Here is an 18,780-nt window from a genome sequence, read left to right as displayed (position 1 = left end):
TGTGTGTGTGTGTGTGTGTGTGTGTGTATGTGTATGCCAGTTTTCATTAATTCTTTTCTTGTACAGAGTGAGCTTTATTTTCTTTTCTGGCCTGGGAATCGGGTATTTCTTCAGTTTAGAAAAGTTTTCTTACATTATATCTTTAATAATTGCTTCTCTGGTATTTGTCCTGATTACTTCAGGAATCAGAAATATCTTGGCTTGAATATCTATTATAATATGTCTTTTTGCTTTTCATGTTGATATAATTTTTTAAATTCTTCACATCACTGATTTGATTTTACAGAGTATTGTCTTTCCTTTTCTTTGGTCCTTATGTAGCTTCCAGTTATATTTTTAAAAACTTATAATTGAAAAATTCCTAATGTTTTTTTGTTTTGTTTTGTAACTCAGTCAGTTTCTGGTTTCATTCACTTGTCATACCTTATCTTTCATGTCTTGTTTCAGAGTCAGTATCTATTCTTTTTGCAGGCAAAGTCATATCTTATCTAAAACGTATTTCTATTTTCAGTATAGTCAATAATTTTCAAAATTATCTTCTTTCATTTCTTGGATGTTTTTTGTTGTTATGCCACCAAGTCACCAATGTTGCCTATTTTTAATTCACTCGTCATTTAATGGTGAAAAGTATAGCCTGGCCTGGAATTTGTTCTCAGGTGGTTCCTGCACTGTCTGGAAAAGATTAGATTCCTTCACTCAGTCTGAAGCTAAAAGCTTGGTTCTTAAAAATCTAGCAAGCCAGGTATGTGTCCCATCAGCCAGCTGTATAGACTGGGAGGGAGCTGGCGCATGGGCAGTCTCTATTGGGGTTCTCTGTGTAGTTTCTTTGTGTTGGGTGAAGCCACTGTCCATGTGACCATCTTCTGATCCTGGATTTCTCCCTCACCCCAGCTTCACTCCACACCCCCAAGGCTGTAATGGTGACTGAATTCTTCTGGCGTCAGAACCCTGTGATGTAGGGAGACCTCATAGTGACAAAACCTCAGACATGGCAGGGCGTGTGCTTAGTTCTCCTATTCCTGTACCTTCTGTTTCTTGACCAGCCCTCACCTGCAGCTTTCACTCCCCCAGTTTAGGACTATTACTTACTAATTTTACATCAGGATCTCTTCTCGCAATGCTGCACCACTTTGTCAAGGAGAATCACGAGTGATAACTCTGGGTCAGCCTTTTATGTTCTGCTTCCTACGGTCTACCTGGCAAAATGTGTTCATGGTGATGGCACGTGTCTGCTGCCCTCTGTTTCCCAGCAATGGTCCACATTCCCCCATATAACATTCTTCTGGCCCTGGCTGGTTTGGCTCAGTGGATAGAGCATTGGGCCTATGGACTGAAGGGTCCCGGGTTTGATTTTGGTCAAGGGCATGTACCTCAGTTGCAGGCTCCTCCCCGGCCCTGGTTGGGGCATGTGTGGGAGGCAACCAATGTGTCTCTCTCATATTGATGTTTCTCTGTCTCTCCCTCTTTCTTCCACTCTCTCTAAAAATCAATAGTAAAATATCCTTGGGTGAGGATAAAAAAAAATAGAACATTCTTCTGTTACTGGTGTTGAGATTGAAGATACGCTCTCAAGGCAGAGAGAGTAAGGGTAGGGGAGAGATGTCTTGAAGAAAATCTGATATTCAAAGATCTGCCCTTCTAAAACACAAACAGAAACGGCTGTGAAATTTACAAAACATTTATGGAGCCCTCTGAAATAATGTACTCCCCCAGGACACTCAGCACATAAAGTAATTTAGAAAAGTTGGGCTCTCACAAAAATTGTCAGATGCGCAGCCTTTGTATGTAGTAAGCTACACCTGTGTGTCTGTAATGGTCCCCAGGAGTGTCATGCTGCATGGTCCAATTAGGTACAGAAGAACCCCACGGAGCAGCAGCCACTTGCCTGTAATAATGTTTATGGTCCAGAACGATGCCTGTTTCCCCTTTGCACTTCTCCCCCTGGTGCTGGCAATCAGGTTCTGGTTTCTCAGCCTAGCAGCAGGTCACTTCACCCCAGAAACTCCAGTAATTCTTGCAGGCCCTCTCTTACTAGGGAGAGCAAGAATGCCCACTTATTTTAAGGAAACAAAGAACAATAGTGTCACATTTCCGAGTAAGAGTGAAAAAAATGGTCCTCTCCACATCTGAACACAGAGTAGTCAGAAGCAACAAAATAGAAGTGAGGTGCACACAGGTAGAGGCTGGGCCAGGGGCGCAATGGGTCCAGGGGAGCTTTATTTTTTGACTAGCATTTTCTCCCCTTTCACTGGTCCAGCTTCAATGATTGTCAACAAAGGTGACTCAGAAAAAGCGAGACCTTGTAGTGTGTGTGTGTGTGTGTGTGTGTGTGTGTGTGTGTGTGTGTGTGTGTGTGTGGCCTGCTGAGGCATCAGGTCACAGGGTGGTCTAGAACAGAGAGGCGGTATTGCTGGGTTGCCGGGGTTGTGTGGAACCGGCCTGGGCTAATGCTCCGACTGCAGCAGAGTCAGTGGCTCCTACTGAAATGTGCACTGAGCAGTTTCAGCTGGAGATTCGTTTATAGCATAAGACACACACTGACTTCTTCCCTTCCCAGAGTCTGATCTCACATTTGCTGATAGAGTTATATGGGGAGGGGACGTGATGAGAAGACATATGCACAGTCCTGTTGACTCGCCACAGGTTGAGGGGCATGTGTCTGCAGACCGGACAGCTTCCTCCTCTGCAGCCTGGGGCGTTGCACACCAGCTCCTGGTCGCCTGGAAGGATGTGTTGTGAGCTGCATTCCTGCGGTTGGCCACATTAGGATCTGTGATCGTTTTCTTAGATATGTATTTTTCATGTGAAAAATAAGCAAGAAGCTATCATCAGGGATCAAAGAGGAATGCTTTGGGCATACCCTTGACCTATGGTATCTTTGTTTTCTGTGAACACATTTTGATGTAAATCAAGAGGTGTTTCCTAACAACTGACCGTAGTTGCCTGAGGCAGATGGATACATTTTCGTGTGTTTGAAATGTCAGACGGAAACAGACTTGTCTCTTACAATTGTTCCTTAGATTTCCCACTCTAGACACTGACATTCTATTTTCAAATTATACCCAAATATAATACTGACACTTTGAAACATGATTTCCAAGGTTATCTATGAAATAATATATCCCTGGCCTTTTACCATCCAAGTACCCACCACATACGTTTAAAAGTGAGGATTTCTTAGTGGCGCTACACAAGAATTCTGTAGTAAAGAAATATTGATTGAATATTGAATATTGATTAAGTATATGTGCTGTGCTAGGTGTTATTAATGAGAATTTCACCAAATCCCACAGCTTTTTGAATTAGTAGCATCATCATACCCATTTCGTGGTTAAGGGAATATAGACTTGGGAAGTCTCTCTAAACTGTCTTAGGGCCAAATAAGTAGTAAGTTTTGAGGGTCATTCCTGGGTCTCTGACTGAATAACCTACATTTTTTTTTTTTTTTACTGTACCACATGGACTCTCCTATTGACTTCCTTAAGGGGAGTCTGTAAGTTTTTCTAAGCTCATATCACCCCAAAGTTGCTTAATCTAGAGCCCCAGCATCTCTATTCCTGAGCTTACCCTTTCTCTGAGTACCATACTTGTTTGCTCTTCGAAAATTTCTGAATGGTGAGTAAATGGTTTTGCAACTTGAGGGAGAAGGGTTTGAGTCCCTGCAGCATCTTCTAAGCGCACAGTATTTTAAGGACAGCTTGGAGCAGTACGGGGATCACAAGCAGCCTGTTATATCCCCAGGTCTGCCCTAAACTAGTTCCCTTAAGGCCTCAGGAAAGCATGTCCTCTCTAAGTCTCTTACTACATCTGTGAAATGAAAGAGTTAGAGTAAGGGATCTCCCTAATGTCCATTCTGGTTCCCAAACCCTGCAGTTAACATACATCACAAAATAGGAAGTCTGAACATATAAAACAGAATTTACTGTTCTCATAAAAAGGTAACTTCCATAACTGATGTTGCGCTGCATGGTTATTGGGCATTAGTGGAGGAGAGGTGTGGGTAGGGCTTACCATAGATGCTCTCAGGCAGGGAAAGGAGAAAGGTAACTGGGAAAAGGACTAACCTCAGTTCTGCCTTTAGGGGGCGCCTGGCGCCATGGCCTGAGGCCATGAGCTCCTAGAAACTGATAAGAACCAGGCTCTTCCAGTTCCCAGTGATTCTAGGCAACTTGAGCCTATCTGGCTGGGTCAGCCTGAGCTGCACTTAACCGGCTCTAGAACCATTGTGCTCTGTCTGAGGTAATGTAGGCTTTATATTTGTCAGCAACTTCATATTTATTATCTCATAATTGTTGTTATATTATGTTACATGATACTATAAGAATCCCTACTTTACAAATGCATAACTAAGGCTCAGAGTTAGGTCACAGAGGAGTATGAACCCAGCTTGTGGTTTCAGCATATTTTCATCTTTATGGCAGGCCTTAAGATGGAGCAAAATAAACTTTCAAAAATTACCTAAACCTGTCTCTCAATTCAGAATGTTGCCTGGCTGATATTGGAATTTAAAGGCAAGTAAAGTTTTTGATTTCCTCAATTAAAAATTAAAAGGTTTAAAGCACAGCCCTAGCTGGTTTGGCTCAGTGGATAAAGCGTCGGCCTGCGGACCAAAGGGACCCAGGTTCGATTCAGGTCAAGGGCACATGCCCTGGTTGCAGGCTCGCTTCCCAGTAGGGGATGTGCAGGAGGCAGCCGATCAGTGATTCTTTCTCATCATTGATGTTTCTATTTCTCTCTCCCTCTCTCTTCCTCTCTAAAATCAATAAAAATATATGTTTAAAAAAAAGGTTTAAAGCACAAATATTGTTTAGGAAGGCAAAAAAAAGACCGAAGTATATTCATACTGAAACGCTATAATGTTTCACTGTTGTTAACGTTGACAGGGCGGAGGTGGAAAAGAATCACAGAGCAGAAACCCCTGGAGCCTTAAGGGGAGGCACCTTCAGGGGACGAAAGGGGAAGGATTCTGTAGATGGCCTATACCTACCTTACAATGTGGGTCAGGACAGCTCTGCTTCATCTTCCTCTGGCATCAGAAAAATAGAAGTTGGGGCAGGTGCTTTTGTGTAGGCTTAGCTCACAAAGGGCAGCTTAGTGGGGTGATATTAATTCCCTGGGCATGGATTTTGAAAACTTTAAGACCTATGTTTTAAGAACCTTCACTCTGAAGTGCATGAGAATTTTCTGCTTGCAAAATAGATTCCACTTGCAAAAATTCTAGTTGTATTTCTCCTCTGTGTTATTGAAACATTTTGCAGTGTCTGTCCAGTCCTGGGATTGCATCCTGTTAGATCAGAATGGAAAAGGTGGGTGTTAGCAGTGTTGCTGGAAGAATAAACTCAAAGCTGCCTGGGGGGCCTTGTGCTCCACCTCTCATCCAGTCTCCTGCAGGCACTTTTTTTTTTTCTTGCTCTTGGTACAGTGTCAATTCTAGCACTGAGTAATTTGCTCTATGTGCTTCATTAGAGTGAAGACATTAATATTAATATTAATCTCACTTTCAGTGTTTACATTTTGATTTTTTTCTTTTCTTTTATTTTTTTGGACTGCCTGTATAATTTCAGGAACAAACCCGGCTTTGTTATGCTTCCTTAATCTTACCTCACCTGGCCTAGATAACCTGCATTCCAAATTGTGAGTTTGCAGCAAGGCAGCTAAGCAACAGGCCCTCACAGCTGGGTCATTTTCTAAGAATTAAAGGACATGACTTCAGTTTCCAGGACTGGCTTATGGTCGGCTTGGTGAGAGCTGACATTTAGCTCATCTCAGCCTGTGCACTTGGGGATGATTAAAGTTGCTGCCTGATTCATAACGCATAGGTAATTAAACTTGTATTTTGAGGCCTTCTCTTTCATTCATTTATTCAAACAAACATTTGTTGCTGAGTGAATGATGACTTTGATTTAGAAACATTATACACACATAAAATACGGGCAGCTTGTAGGTAGCAATTTTTTTATTTGCTCTCCTAAAGGAATTTCATTACCAAATCCTCGTGAATTCTGAACCTCAAGAAGAATAATCCTTTCCTTTGTTGGAGTTTTAAATTTAGAATAATCAGACAATAGTGAAGCATTCTGTTCAAAGCATTCCTTTTAGGTGACCCATTTATTATACACCGCTCTTAAGAAGAGATGAATTTGATTAGCATTGAACATTCAGTCAGTTTTTGCATAGCTAATACCAAGGAGAAATTTTCAAAAGTTGTGCCTGCTGTTTAATATTATTATGTGGCCAACTTTTAATTATCTGTGCTGATGGAATATAATAACTGATGTATACACTCTAAAATCAGTCCCTTTGGCTTTGGGGAGCATTGTATGATGCTTTTACTTACCTTTCATTGTGGTTTTGCTCAGACTAATATTAAAAATGTGCTGCATTCTTTGTGCACACAGCTCATGATAGGAAGGAAGGAGGAAATGACTCAAAAGTATACCAGAGAAAGGTCAACTGGAATTTTAAAATTTATTTCAGATAATGTTTCTAAGTAATGTCACAGTTACATGTATTGTTGTTACTGCTTATTATTAAAAATACCTCTCTCCTTCCTATCCATTCAGGTTAGGCTTGTTTTTATGGCCAACAGTTATCAAAGGAAATATTTGCAGGGTTTATCTCCTGCGTAGTGGCCTTTTGGATTCTGAAAGTCTCGGCCTAAAAATATATTTCCGCAACAGCCTGCTCTAGAGCCCTTCCCCTCCTACCATTTTTAGCCCTCTCTGATTGGTCCATTCACCTGAGCAATTGGTGAGATGTGTGGTGCGATGCTTTGGAGTAGGGGTGGGGAACGTCTGACCTGCAGGCCCTATAATGCCTGCGAAATCATTTGGTCTGGCCCTGCCAAGGCTTTAGGGGTGAGTTAATGAAATGTTTGACCATATATAGCAGGCTACTTTTTAAGTTGATAATTTTGTATTGCCTGCGAATGATCTTAGAAATATTCAAATGGCCCTTGGCAGAAAAAAGGTTCCCCACCCCTGACTTGGAAGATGGTGATGACTGGCTCTTCAGGATGAGATAAGGGATGATCCCTGAGTGTGGAGGTGCTGATGCAAGGAAAAGAAAACCATCTTTGGCTACGCACTTTGGTGTGGGACAGTCCTTGGTAAGTCGGTGGGACGGTGTCCAAATCCACTCACCTGGACTGTGGGGTCAGTGGGCTCTGAAGGCATCACTGGGCTTTAGCCAGGTAGAAGCTGCTCTTAGTGTCTTCTGCTGACTGGCCTGCCTGCCACCTGGTCATAGCTTCACCTGCTCCTACTCCCCTGCCGTGACTCTGTTGTACTGCTGTTCAGATGTACCCCAACTTTTCATCTCCCCAGGAGGCGAGGCCTGGCTATTTGGTACAGGCCAGTATCTAAGATCACAGTCTTGCTAGCCTGTCAACATTAGGAATAAATGTCAGCCTGAAGCAACCCTGTGCCCTGGAGCAGAGATGACCTCACCACATTTGTGAGACAGATCCTGTCACCAGGCTCCAGGTGCCCTTTTCTCCCGCCACCCCCATCCCCACCTTCGCTGACCTTATTGTTTCCACCCCAGGAAGCCAGCCCTTCTTATTGTTTTTTTTAAATTTATTTTTTATTTTATTTTATTTTCCTTTATTGAATAAGATATTACAAATGTGTCCTTATCCCCCCAATGTCCCCTCACCCCCCCAATCCTGCCCTCACCCACTGTTGTCCACATCCATCACTTATGCTTATATGCATGCATACAAGTCCTTTGGTTGATCTTTCCCCCTAACCCCCACCCTCCCCTGCTTTCCCTCCAAGTTTTGAGCATCTTATTTGTTGTCCTCACTTGCTCCCTTATCATGGCCTGCTCTAAAAAAAGGGAGAGAAAGGCTAGTGTTTGGATACCTACCATGTGTGTCGTCTGGGCGCCACATAGTTTTGTATACATAATCGAACTTAGCTTTGCACCCACCTTCTGAGACAGGTATTTGACTCATTTCACAGCTGATGAGTTTCCGAGTCAAGCCAGTAAGTAACCTCCCCAAAGTTATAGAGATGGCTGGTGCTAGGATTAATATTCAGCTTAGATTCAAAACCTGTTCTCTTCCTATGCGTGTGTCTATTTCTTTTATTTTTTTCTTTCTTTTTTTTTTTGATATCTGGATATTCCACTTCCAAGGTAGCATACTTATTCTGATATTTAAAGAGAAAATCTTTAAACCAAAGGTAAGACTAATTATGGAATTTCAGGTATCAGTGAGTTGTTGGAGGGTTGTTATCTTAAAAGCATACCATATTGGCAACCAGCTCCTGCAAGGTGTGAGGAACTACCTAACGTGCATCAAAGTATCGTTCTTCTTCGTGGACTTTGCCGCTTTTACTTAGTTCTAGATTGCTGGAAAATGGCTTCTATTTTCCGCACAAATTAGAACGCAGCTGCTTTTCTTTGCTGTCCCTGGCCAGAGGTGTGTGCTTTCCTGATTTCCTAATAAAACTCGAGCTCCTGTTAGAAGCCCAGATATTTTACTTCCAGTGGATTTGGCAGCACTACATTCTTGAATATGCTGCTCCTTCCATTGAAAATAGCTTTATGCTACCTATCAGGGGCCAGCAATGTCCTCGAACATGAGAGACATTCTTTTCAGAGAAACATTTTCCTGCATTGCTGCCGTAACTGTGAAACACCAGCTTTCAAAGGTGTTTTCCACATATGCCCAGCAGGGCAGAGGGGCCTGGGTGAGCACATCCCTCTTATACCTTGGAGACAGTTGCTGCTGATGAAGTTCCTTTACAAAGCCCAAAGGAATTTTCCTCCTTCCACCAGAGGTGTTTATAACCTCTAATTTGCTCACCATGCCTCTTGTAGAAAGGAGTAGGAGCTCAGCTTCTGGCAGGCGGCCAGGGAGCTGAGCCGCTGCGGGCTCCTGTCCCAGATCGGTGGCGCTCCCCAGTGGGTGCTGGGAAGCCCCTGTGCTAGGAGGAGGGGGTTAGAAGCAGCCAGTGGTCCCTCCTCCTCAGAGCCTTGGAGGTGTGGCCAGAGCCTGCGGACAGCCAGTCATGGGGCGGGAAGGAGGGCCTTGTGGCAGCAAAGGCAAGAGAGGAGGAGCTGATATGTTCAGTGGGTGGTCCAGCTTGTTGAAACAGCTCCTTTGCAAGATCTTATAATGAATGTTTAGCATTTTCGTTCTCTGTGCCCTGACGGTGGAGAGCATAGCCCTGGCTGAAGATTTGTCCTCAGCCCCGTTTTGCCTTGGGAAAGGGCTCGCCTTTGTGCTGCTGTAGTATTTCAAGCAGCCTCCACCTGGTAGGAGGTCCTGACCTCAGTTCCCACAGGAGTTTAAAGGAATAGGGGGAGGACTTACTGGTGCCTCTTGAAACACTATGTAGTACAGAATTCTGAAAAGATAGTCTAGTTGCTGAATAAAAAGCCACACACATTTAATATAACATCAGAATACGAAGTCATTGTATTTTTTTTTTATTTTTTAAATATATTTTATTGATTTTTTACAGAGAGGAAGGGAGAGAGATAGAGAGTTAGAAACATCGATGAGAGAGAAACATCGATCAGCTGCCCCCTGCACATCTCCTACTGGGGATGTGCCCGCAACCCAGGTACATGCCCTTGACCGGAATCGAACCTGGGACCTTTCAGTCCGCAGGCCGACGCTCTATCCACTGAGCCAAACTGGTTTCGGCATACGAAGTCATTTTAAATATAAGCTTTTTGTAGTTATGGGAAATGAATATATTTTAATACAATCAGTGTTGCAAAGGGATTCTTTAAAATATGGTGATTTTAATAATTTTGCCGCTCTTGAAAGGTATTTTGTAATTTGGAGCTTCATCTGGGGTTACAGACACATTCACACAGCCTCCTCCCCCCCTCCCCCCGCCCCATATATGGTCACCCAGTGCCAGGTACTATATGTCAAAATAGGGTTGCTTTGTTACCACACTCTTAGAAACTAAACAGGATTGGGAGAGCTTTCTTGACTAACAAGGAAAGTCTTGCTCCCTCAACACTGCCTGGCTAGCTTACTGGATTGACAAGAGAAGGCACCACCACTGAGATTAAAATAAGGTCCCTTAGCCCTGGCCGGGTGACTCAGTGGTTGGAGCATCATACCATACACCAAAAAGGTTGTGGGTTTGAATCCCAGGTAGGGCACATATTCAGGTTGAGGGTTTGATCCCTGGTGGGACACAGAATGTGTGCAGAAGCAACTGATAAATGCTTCACTCTGACATGGATGTTACTCTCTTTCCCTTCCTCTCTCTCTGAAAATCAATAAAAACATATCCTTGGATGAAGATTAAAAAAATAATAAGGCCCCTTAGCCATAATTAATTAAAACAGTTGAGAACCTAGCTCTGGCCAGGGAGCTCAGTTGGTTAGAGCGTCATCTGGATATGAGAAGGTGTGGGATTCGATCTCGCTTGGGGCACATACAAGAATAGACCAATGAATGCGTAAATAGTGCAACAAATCTCTCTCTCCCTTCCTCCCTCTCTTCCTCTCTCCCTCTCCTCTCTATGAAATCAATTAAAAAAAACAAACAGTGTGAGAATCTAATAAGAAGCATAAGACCTCAATGATAGATAGCAAAAAAATCCCAGATAGGTGCTCACCAGGAACTACAGCAAATACTTGTTGGTTTTACTTTTTGCACATTCAGTTCTTCAGAGACATCCATTGTATACGGGAAGGCCTCCAATTCTTCCTTCTCCCCTCACTGCATGCCTTTCAGACACAGGCCCTACTTGTTGGGGTTCACCAGTAAGAAAGAGACCAGAATGGAGAAAGTGTGAAAACGTGGTCAGGATCATTTAAAATTCAGCTAGTGGTTGCTACTGCTAGTAAATGGCTATGTAGAAGAAAGTCAAAACTGTTAACAATATTGGCCAAAACTGATTGTCTCAAGGACTTTGGCCCTAGTCTCAGTGCAGGTCAGTTAAAGAAAAATCGACTAATTCCTCTCCTAATACACTGCAGTGTCTGCTATGGGTTCTCCTGCTGCTAGTTCATTGTATTCTTTACCCCCTCTCCCCCCGCCCATGCTCTTTATTTGCTAACTCTACATTCAGACCCTTGGCTACACATGGGGTAGAGATGTCGAACTGGCTGATTTGGAGCTCAAACTTTTTTTTTTTTTAATATATTTTATTGATTTTTTACAGAGAGGAAGGGAGAGAGATAGAGAGTTAGAAACATCGATGAGAGAGAAACATCGATCAGCTGCCTCCTGCACATCTCCCACTGGGGATATGCCCGAAACCAAGGTACATGCCCTTGACCGGAATCGAACCCGGGACCCTTCAGTCCACAGGCCGACGCTCTATCCACTGAGCCAAACCGGTTTCGGCATGGAGCTCAAACTTTGATCTAGGACAGTGATGGCGAACCTATGACACGTGTGTCAGAGGTGACACGTGAACTCATTTTTTTTGGTTGATTTTTCTTTGTTAAATGGCATTTAAATATATAAAATAAATATCAAAAATATAAGTCTTTGTTTTACTATGGTTGCAAATATCAAAAAATTTCTATATGTGACACGGAACCAGAGTTAAGTTAGGGTTTTTCAAAATGCTGACACGCCGAGCTCAAAAGGTTCACCATCACTGATCTAGGGCTATAGGTGCAATAGCCTCAAGCTCTGACCTTGGTCTTTGGGAGAGGGAAGAGCCTTTCTCTCTAAGCCCAAGCCTGTCAGAACCTCACGGCAAAGGTTTTTATGATTTGCTATTCTAAAATAAAAGCTAGTGAGGCGTTTCCTCCTCTCAGTTATCTCTTCCTCTGCTCTGTAATATTGAAAGAAATAAAGAATTCTCTTGCTTTGCTATAGTTTTGTGTATTTTAAGTTGATACATGACTTCCTGTTTCACGTGGGCAGTTTTGGTCCATGGGCCCTACTGTATTCTAGAGCATTCTTGGATACCTTTGGTAGCCACCTTGCTTAAGAATTGAATGATTAGGAAATGAAGCTACATGGAACCTTCAAATTATTTATCCTCAGCCCAGTCTTAGTTATTAGTTAATGTCTGATTTGAAGGTGGAAAAATTAAGCATATCTTAGGAAGTAGTTCATTTGTTTGGTGAGTTTATACTTTGGTCTTCACTTATGTGAGAGAGAGATATAAGACATTATTTCTTTATGGATATTCGTGACTTGAGCCTATACAATAAAAACACAACTTGTAGGTCAGTTAGATCTCCTGATTTTAAAACAATTTTTAACAGTTTAGAAAATGATTGGGTGCACTACTGTAGAAGTATAGATTGGCATAGCCATTTCAGAAAACGATTCAGCAGGATTATGTAAGAGTGAATATTCATGTAATCTGTGACCCAGCCAATCCATTCTTAGGCAGCACCCCGGAGAAACTTTGCTTATTTGTATTATTTCTAATGGAAACAACATTGTTTCTAATAGAAAAAAATAACATTAGAAGGTAAAAAAAATTAACTCCATCAGTAGAAGGATAGTGACAAATTCACACAAGGTAATATTATACAGCAGTGAAAATGAGTGAACTGCTACTTGCAACAACTTATTAAATCTTAGATACAGCATTGTGTGAAAAAAAAAACAGCCATAGAAGACAACATACAGTATGATAAAAATTGTTCATAAATTTCAAAATCAAGCAAAATTATATATTAAGGGAATAATACATTCAAAATTTAGGATTTGGGTTACCTCTGGAGAAGAGGAGAGGGAGAGTGTGGGAAAGTAGCACATAGGTAGATGCAGCAATACCTGTAATATCTTAAATAGGATGGCCAGTTTATGGGTGTTCATTTTATTGTTATGCTTCAAATATCTTATATATTATATATGTTGTATGCATTCTTTTGTATGTTTCAAATTTTGCATAATACAAATATATATTTTTGGATTTAATTTTTTTTCCAGTTTTATTGAGATATAAGTGTCATACAGCACTGTGTAAGTTTAGGGTATACAGTATAATGATTTGACTTACATGTGTCATGAAATGATTACCATAGTAAGTTTAGTTAACACCCATCATCTCATGGAGATGCAAAAAATAAAGAAGAAAGAAAGACATTTTTTTTTCTTGTAATGAGAACTCATAGAATTTACACTTAGCAACTTCCATATATACCAGAGAGCAGTGTTTACTATAGTATAGTCATCATGTTGTTCACTACCTTCTAAAGATACAGATATTTTATGATAAGATAATAAGCCAGAATTTTCCCTTGTTGCTCCCACATTCTACCTATTTCATGTCATAGCCCCGTTTCATAGTCCCCCATATCTTGACATCACACAGGAGTGGTCAGAAGGTGTGGTCTGACAGGAAGTCCCTGGAGTCCTTCGTGTGGCTGAGGATATAGGGTGAGGCTGACAGTTGCTAAATGGAATGAGATAGAAGACACAGGAGCCCTCTGTATCCCTCTTCCTACTGAATGCCTAGAAAACCACAAGGCCTGGAGGAAAGAGAACCCTGAACTAAGGCTTGGTGACCGCTTAGAAAATCCATGTTTATTGTCCCAACAGTGACTAATAGTTTCGAATGTGGACAATCAGCCTGGATAGGTTACGATGAGAAACTTGTTTTGCTGCCCACTGTTCTTTTCTGGCCTTTCGAGTGAGGTAGGATTTGGCATGTGGATGATGATGTAATATGTTACTCAGCCAGGCAAGTTGTCACAGGCTCATAGGTTTGGTTTTGAAAAATGAAAAGCGGATACGTGAGAAAGTGGTCCATGTGGGAATAAGAATGACAATAAAAGTGGAAAACGCTGTCTGGCGCTGGTGTGTGTTTCTCTGAGTGCTGAGGTTCTCTGCCACAGAGATTCATCACTGAAGTGCTGGCCAGTACTGGGGAGGCGGGCGCACCTCTTCTGGGACTCATCAGCTGAATAGAATGATTAAGCAGCTGAATAGAATGATTCGTGACGTGCTGGTGTTGTGGAGGCAGAAGCTTGGTCTCGATTTCCATTAAATAAGTGTGGTGTTCATTTTATTGTTATGCTTCAAATATCTTATATATTATATATGTTGTATGCATTCTTTTGTATGTTTCAAATTTTGCATAATACAAATATATATTTTTGGATTTAATTTTTTTTCCAGTTTTATTGAGATATAAGTGTCATACAGCACTGTGTAAGTTTAGGGTATACAGTATAATGATTTGACTTACATATGTCATGAAATGATTACCATAGTAAGTTTAGTTAACATCCATCATCTCATGGAGATGCAAAAAATAAAAAATAGAGACATTTTTTTTCTTGTAATGAGAGCTCATAGAATTTACACTTTTAGCAACTTCCATATATACCAGAGAGCAGTGTTTACTATAGTATAGTCATCATGTTGTACACTACCTTCTAAAGATACAGATATTTTAAGGTGATACAGAGTCTAGAGAGGGAAACAGATCATTGCACAGCAGGACAAAGACAGTGTATGTGGGAGCGTATCACAGAGGAAATGACATCTGAGCATTTGAGCTGAATCTTAAAGGAAGAATTTCAGATATAGGAATCAGCACAAATAAAGAGGAATTTTGCCTTATATTCTTAAGGGTTCACCAGATTTTTTTTCCTACAAGCATATGATGAGATTAATAGTAAATTCAGACCAAAATTATCTAAATAAATTAGGACTTTTTGGGCTAAATTTGTTCTACCTTTGCATCTTAATTACATTGTAGAGAACAGTATATTTGCAATAAACTGGTCAATGTGTGTGGCCAATCAATAGAATTGTAATTCAGTTTAAAAGTAGTGTAACATTCTAGTGGTAAAACAATTAGAAGTTAAGAACTTGGCATTTTTGTAATATTTTCCTTCTGTAGCTCTAATACTTCTCAGAAAATGGTTAAGCTCCAATTAGAAATCTGACTTGCTTTGGGTTTTATCACTTATCAGAGAGGTAAAGATGAATTATTAATAGAAATCTCAAATGCAGTAATGATAGTACCTTATATTTCAGTAGCACACAGTATATGAAATACTTTTGTAGTCATTATTTAAATTTGGCCAGTATATTAAAAAAGGGCATCATACGACTGATAAGTTTCTTGGTAGAATAAATTACTACCAGTTCATTCTGCTCAACTGTGCACTGGTAGCATTTGTAAACAATTCATTCTGACATTATTTAAAAAAAATATTGTTGCAGAATTGCCTTGCCTCTTTTCCCCTCTTTGCATAAGTCTGTTACATTAAATTTCAACAAATCTAAGTCAGCATAGCACTTAATAGATAATGTGTTTGCTCTTAATTCATACACTTTCTGGCATATTAATTAGGCTAAAACATAATATTTATTTATAGAAGTTATATTACTCTGTCCAGTAATTAATAGAAATGAATATGTATATCTTGTTTTATTAGCAAAAGAAATAATTTGCAATAAACATTCCTAATTCTTTAAGCTAAATATTTATGGCATTTGAATGATAATATTTGGTGTTTCTGTCATTTAGATTTTATAGATAATTTCTGAACAGCAATACATCTTCTGTGTTGATGCTTTGTGCCTTTATACATATACTAGAGGCCCGAAGCACGAAATTCTTGCAAGAGTAGGCCTTCGCAGCCACGGGCGGCTGCCTGGATCCCTCCCTTGCAGCCATGGCAGCTGCAGCCCCGGCTTAGTCCAGAAGGACATCCTGAAGGACGTCTGGTCTAATTAGCATATTACGCTTTTATTATTATAGACTGTAGTGAGTAAGACTCACCTTTATCCTTGGTCTGCTGAGTGCCTTTTCAGACATTTTACGGCTTTACAGAGATGCTAATGCTAATTAATGTTTTACTAGTAGGAAGAGTCATTATAAAATAAAACTGTTAAATTTGAAGCGTGAATTATAAATTCAACATGGTTGTCCTAATAGTAATATTGACAATGATGGTTATACAGTTACTATTTCTAGGTGCTTCTAGTGTGCTGGGCTCTGTGCTAAACATTTTACTGGTATATTATTTAATTTTCCCAACTACTCTGTGAGATAGGTGTTATCCCCATTTTACAGATTAATTTATAACTGTTATGCCTCGTACCATTTAATAATAAATATACTACATATATTAAAATATTTAAATAGTCAACTGTGGAGCTTTGCACATATGAAATGTATACTTTCATTCAACAAATATTTATTTGTTGACTATTTATGTTCAAGGCTGATGTGCTAACTCTGAGGATAGTGTAATGAGGCACTACCCCTCCTTTGCCTTTCAGGCAGCGGTTCTCAACCCGTGGGTTGCGACTCCTTCGGCGGTCGAACGGCCCTTTCACAGGGGTCGCCTAAGACCATCCTGCATATCAGATATTTACATTACAATTCATAACAGTAGCAACATTACAGTTATGAAGTAGCAACGAAAATAATTTTATGGTTGGGGGTCACCACAACATGAGGAACTGTATTTAAAGGGCCAGAAGGTTGAGAACCACTGCTTTAAGGGACTTGCGATGCATTGGGAGAGATGGATTTGCTTAAAACACAAGTACAGGAAAATATGATAATTGGTTTTCTAGCAGAGAGTGTTGTAGAAGAGTGGGAAAAGAGGGCCTCAGCTTCCCAGAAAGTAGTTGAGAGGTCTTCACAGAAGAGCAGCCCTCACTGAGACTTGAAGAATGAGTCTGGGTTTGAAGAGGTGCTGTGCAGCGGGAACAGAATAGACCAGAGTGTGGAGATGAGTGGGAGCCAGGCAAGGTTGGCCAGGGAGCTACAGGGATTCCAAGGTGCTGAGGGTCAAGTGAAGCTGGAGGAGCTGCATAGCTGGATGGGGTCAGGTCCAGGAGCCTTGCATGCTGTTCAAAGGAATGCAGACCTTATCCTCTGTGTTGAAAAGCCATCAGCAGATTAATTCAACAAACACTAATTATGATAAGCGTTGTTCTTCCCTCCCTCCCTCATTTATTCACTCAGCAGATTTTTATTGAGTGCCAATAATGTGCCAAGCATTGTGTTGAATATTGAGGATAAAAGGGTAGACAAGAGCACACGTGTTCTGCCTTCGTTGAGTTTACTAATTAGTGGCGGAAACAAGCATCAATCAATGAATCTATCTAAAAATGTAAAACCTCAAAAGTGACCAGTATAACACAGGAAAATGGTTCTATAAAAGTATGGAGAAGGTAGTGACCTGGCTAAGGAGGTCGGGAAAGGCTCTCTGAGAACAGGACTGAGCTGAGAGCAGAAGGAGAAAATGATACCAGGTCACTTGATGAAGAAGGTGGGTTATTCGGGAAGAGAACTAGGTTATTCAGCAGTGAGGGCTAGGAGAACAAGGTGCTTTTAAAGGCTTAAAGGTAAGATAGAAAAGCTGGAGTGCAGGCTGGCAAAGAGCATGAAGGCTGGATTGCACTGGGCCTGGGGGCTAGGGTAAGAATCTGAGCTCAGTGGAAAACTATGCTAATCGAAGGGTGTGGCATGCGCAAAAGCACAGAGGCATAATCAGAACAGTGTACACACATACCTACATTTATGCAGGTATACAAAAGGGAAATCAATATGTGACCCATTAATAACTTTGATATGCTCATATCTATTTTGTGTTAGTGATTCTAAGATCTATATGTAGTATGAAGACTTGTAAATAGGTAAACAAGTATTTTTTTTACACCATAGATACAATGTATAGAAATTCCTCTCTTTATGTATTTTAAATAAGGGATTTCCATATGGCTCTTGATTTTAACTGCCTTCTTCCTAATAAAATTTAGCCAGTTAGGCAGGACTTGGATTTTAGTTTTTTCCTTAGTGTGTTGGCACCCAGATTTGGGATTTGTTGGTACTTTTAATTTACTAAAATAACTATAAATCTACCCTTAATTGTAATATAAACATGTTGATTTCAATATGACTTGGTAATTAAAATCAAAGGATAGTCACATCCCAAAAGAGCAATGCTAAGACTTAGGGGCATATTAAACTCTGGGGAAAATACGATGATGTTGATTTAATGTTTAACTTTTTTTTGGTAATAATAAGTACAGGATTGTTGGTAGCAAGATCAGTTTTGGGGAGATGGTACAGGACTGGAATCTGGAATTATGAGCATGGACTCCATGAACAATGTTGGCTCAGCAATGGGGCCTAGAGACCAAAGTGCTGAGCGTCAGGTGCAGCAATGACTCTGCTTTTTGGTCAATAATAGTGTGATGGAGTGGGGGTGATGTGTGCGAAGGATTAATAGGAATCAGAGAGAGTATCAAATTCAGTGATGTTCCTGAAATTTTCTGGAGAATAACTATTTTTTATTTCTCTGAAGTTTGGGAATCATTAAGCAGGGAAGGAGGGAAAGGAACAGGCTTAATTTGTTGGTGATGCCCCTAAGGTCAAAAGATAGGATGGGAAGCCTGTCATCCCTGGAGAGGTGGGTGGGTGTGTGTGTGTGTGTGTGTGTGTGTGAGAGAGAGAGAGAGAGAGAGAGAGAGAGAGAGAGAGAGAGAGAGAGAGAGAGAGAGAGAGAGAGAGAGAGAGAGAGAGAGAGAGAGAGAGAGAGAGAGAGAGAGAGAGAGATTATGCACATGTGTTTCTTTTTTCTCTGACCAGTTAATGTGAATGAAGGTCACAGCAAACTGCCTCACTCAGTGGGAATATTGTTTTTGTACTTACAGGTCTAGGCATTTTACACTGAGTTTTCTACTGCCACACTTTCTACTCAAGCAAAATCCATGTGAAAAGACCTGCTGGGAAGGAGCCGACTGCTTATGTTTCTCCATTGTGATGAAAGCACATGGTACAGGTAAATATCTCCAAAATCTTTAACTAAAAATAATGATTATTTAATTGTAAAGTCCCCAAGATAGTGGGTTTT

General features: G+C 40.8%; 1 protein-coding gene across 13 annotated transcripts in view; it reads left to right on the top strand.

Annotated features, from left to right (window-relative positions):
- The window catches only part of ATXN1 (ataxin 1), a 440,907-nt gene that overhangs the window by 163,932 nt on the left and 258,195 nt on the right, over positions 1-18,780 (top strand). For 12 of the 13 annotated variants that reach the window (XR_001363440.1, XM_005873029.2, XM_005873027.2 and 9 more), the window contains one exon: positions 18,581-18,708. The exons of the other annotated variant lie outside the window; for it this stretch is intronic. The gene's annotated coding sequence lies outside the window, so the exon portion shown is untranslated. The remainder of the gene's footprint in view (positions 1-18,580; positions 18,709-18,780) is intronic. 13 annotated transcript variants of the gene reach the window in all.

The sequence above is a fragment of the Myotis brandtii genome, unplaced genomic scaffold, assembly GCF_000412655.1.
Source record: "Myotis brandtii unplaced genomic scaffold, ASM41265v1 scaffold398, whole genome shotgun sequence".
NCBI classification, from domain to species: domain Eukaryota; kingdom Metazoa; phylum Chordata; class Mammalia; order Chiroptera; family Vespertilionidae; genus Myotis; species Myotis brandtii.
The sequence above is the reverse complement of the archived record's forward strand: the minus strand, read 5'-3'. Positions and strand labels throughout refer to the sequence as shown.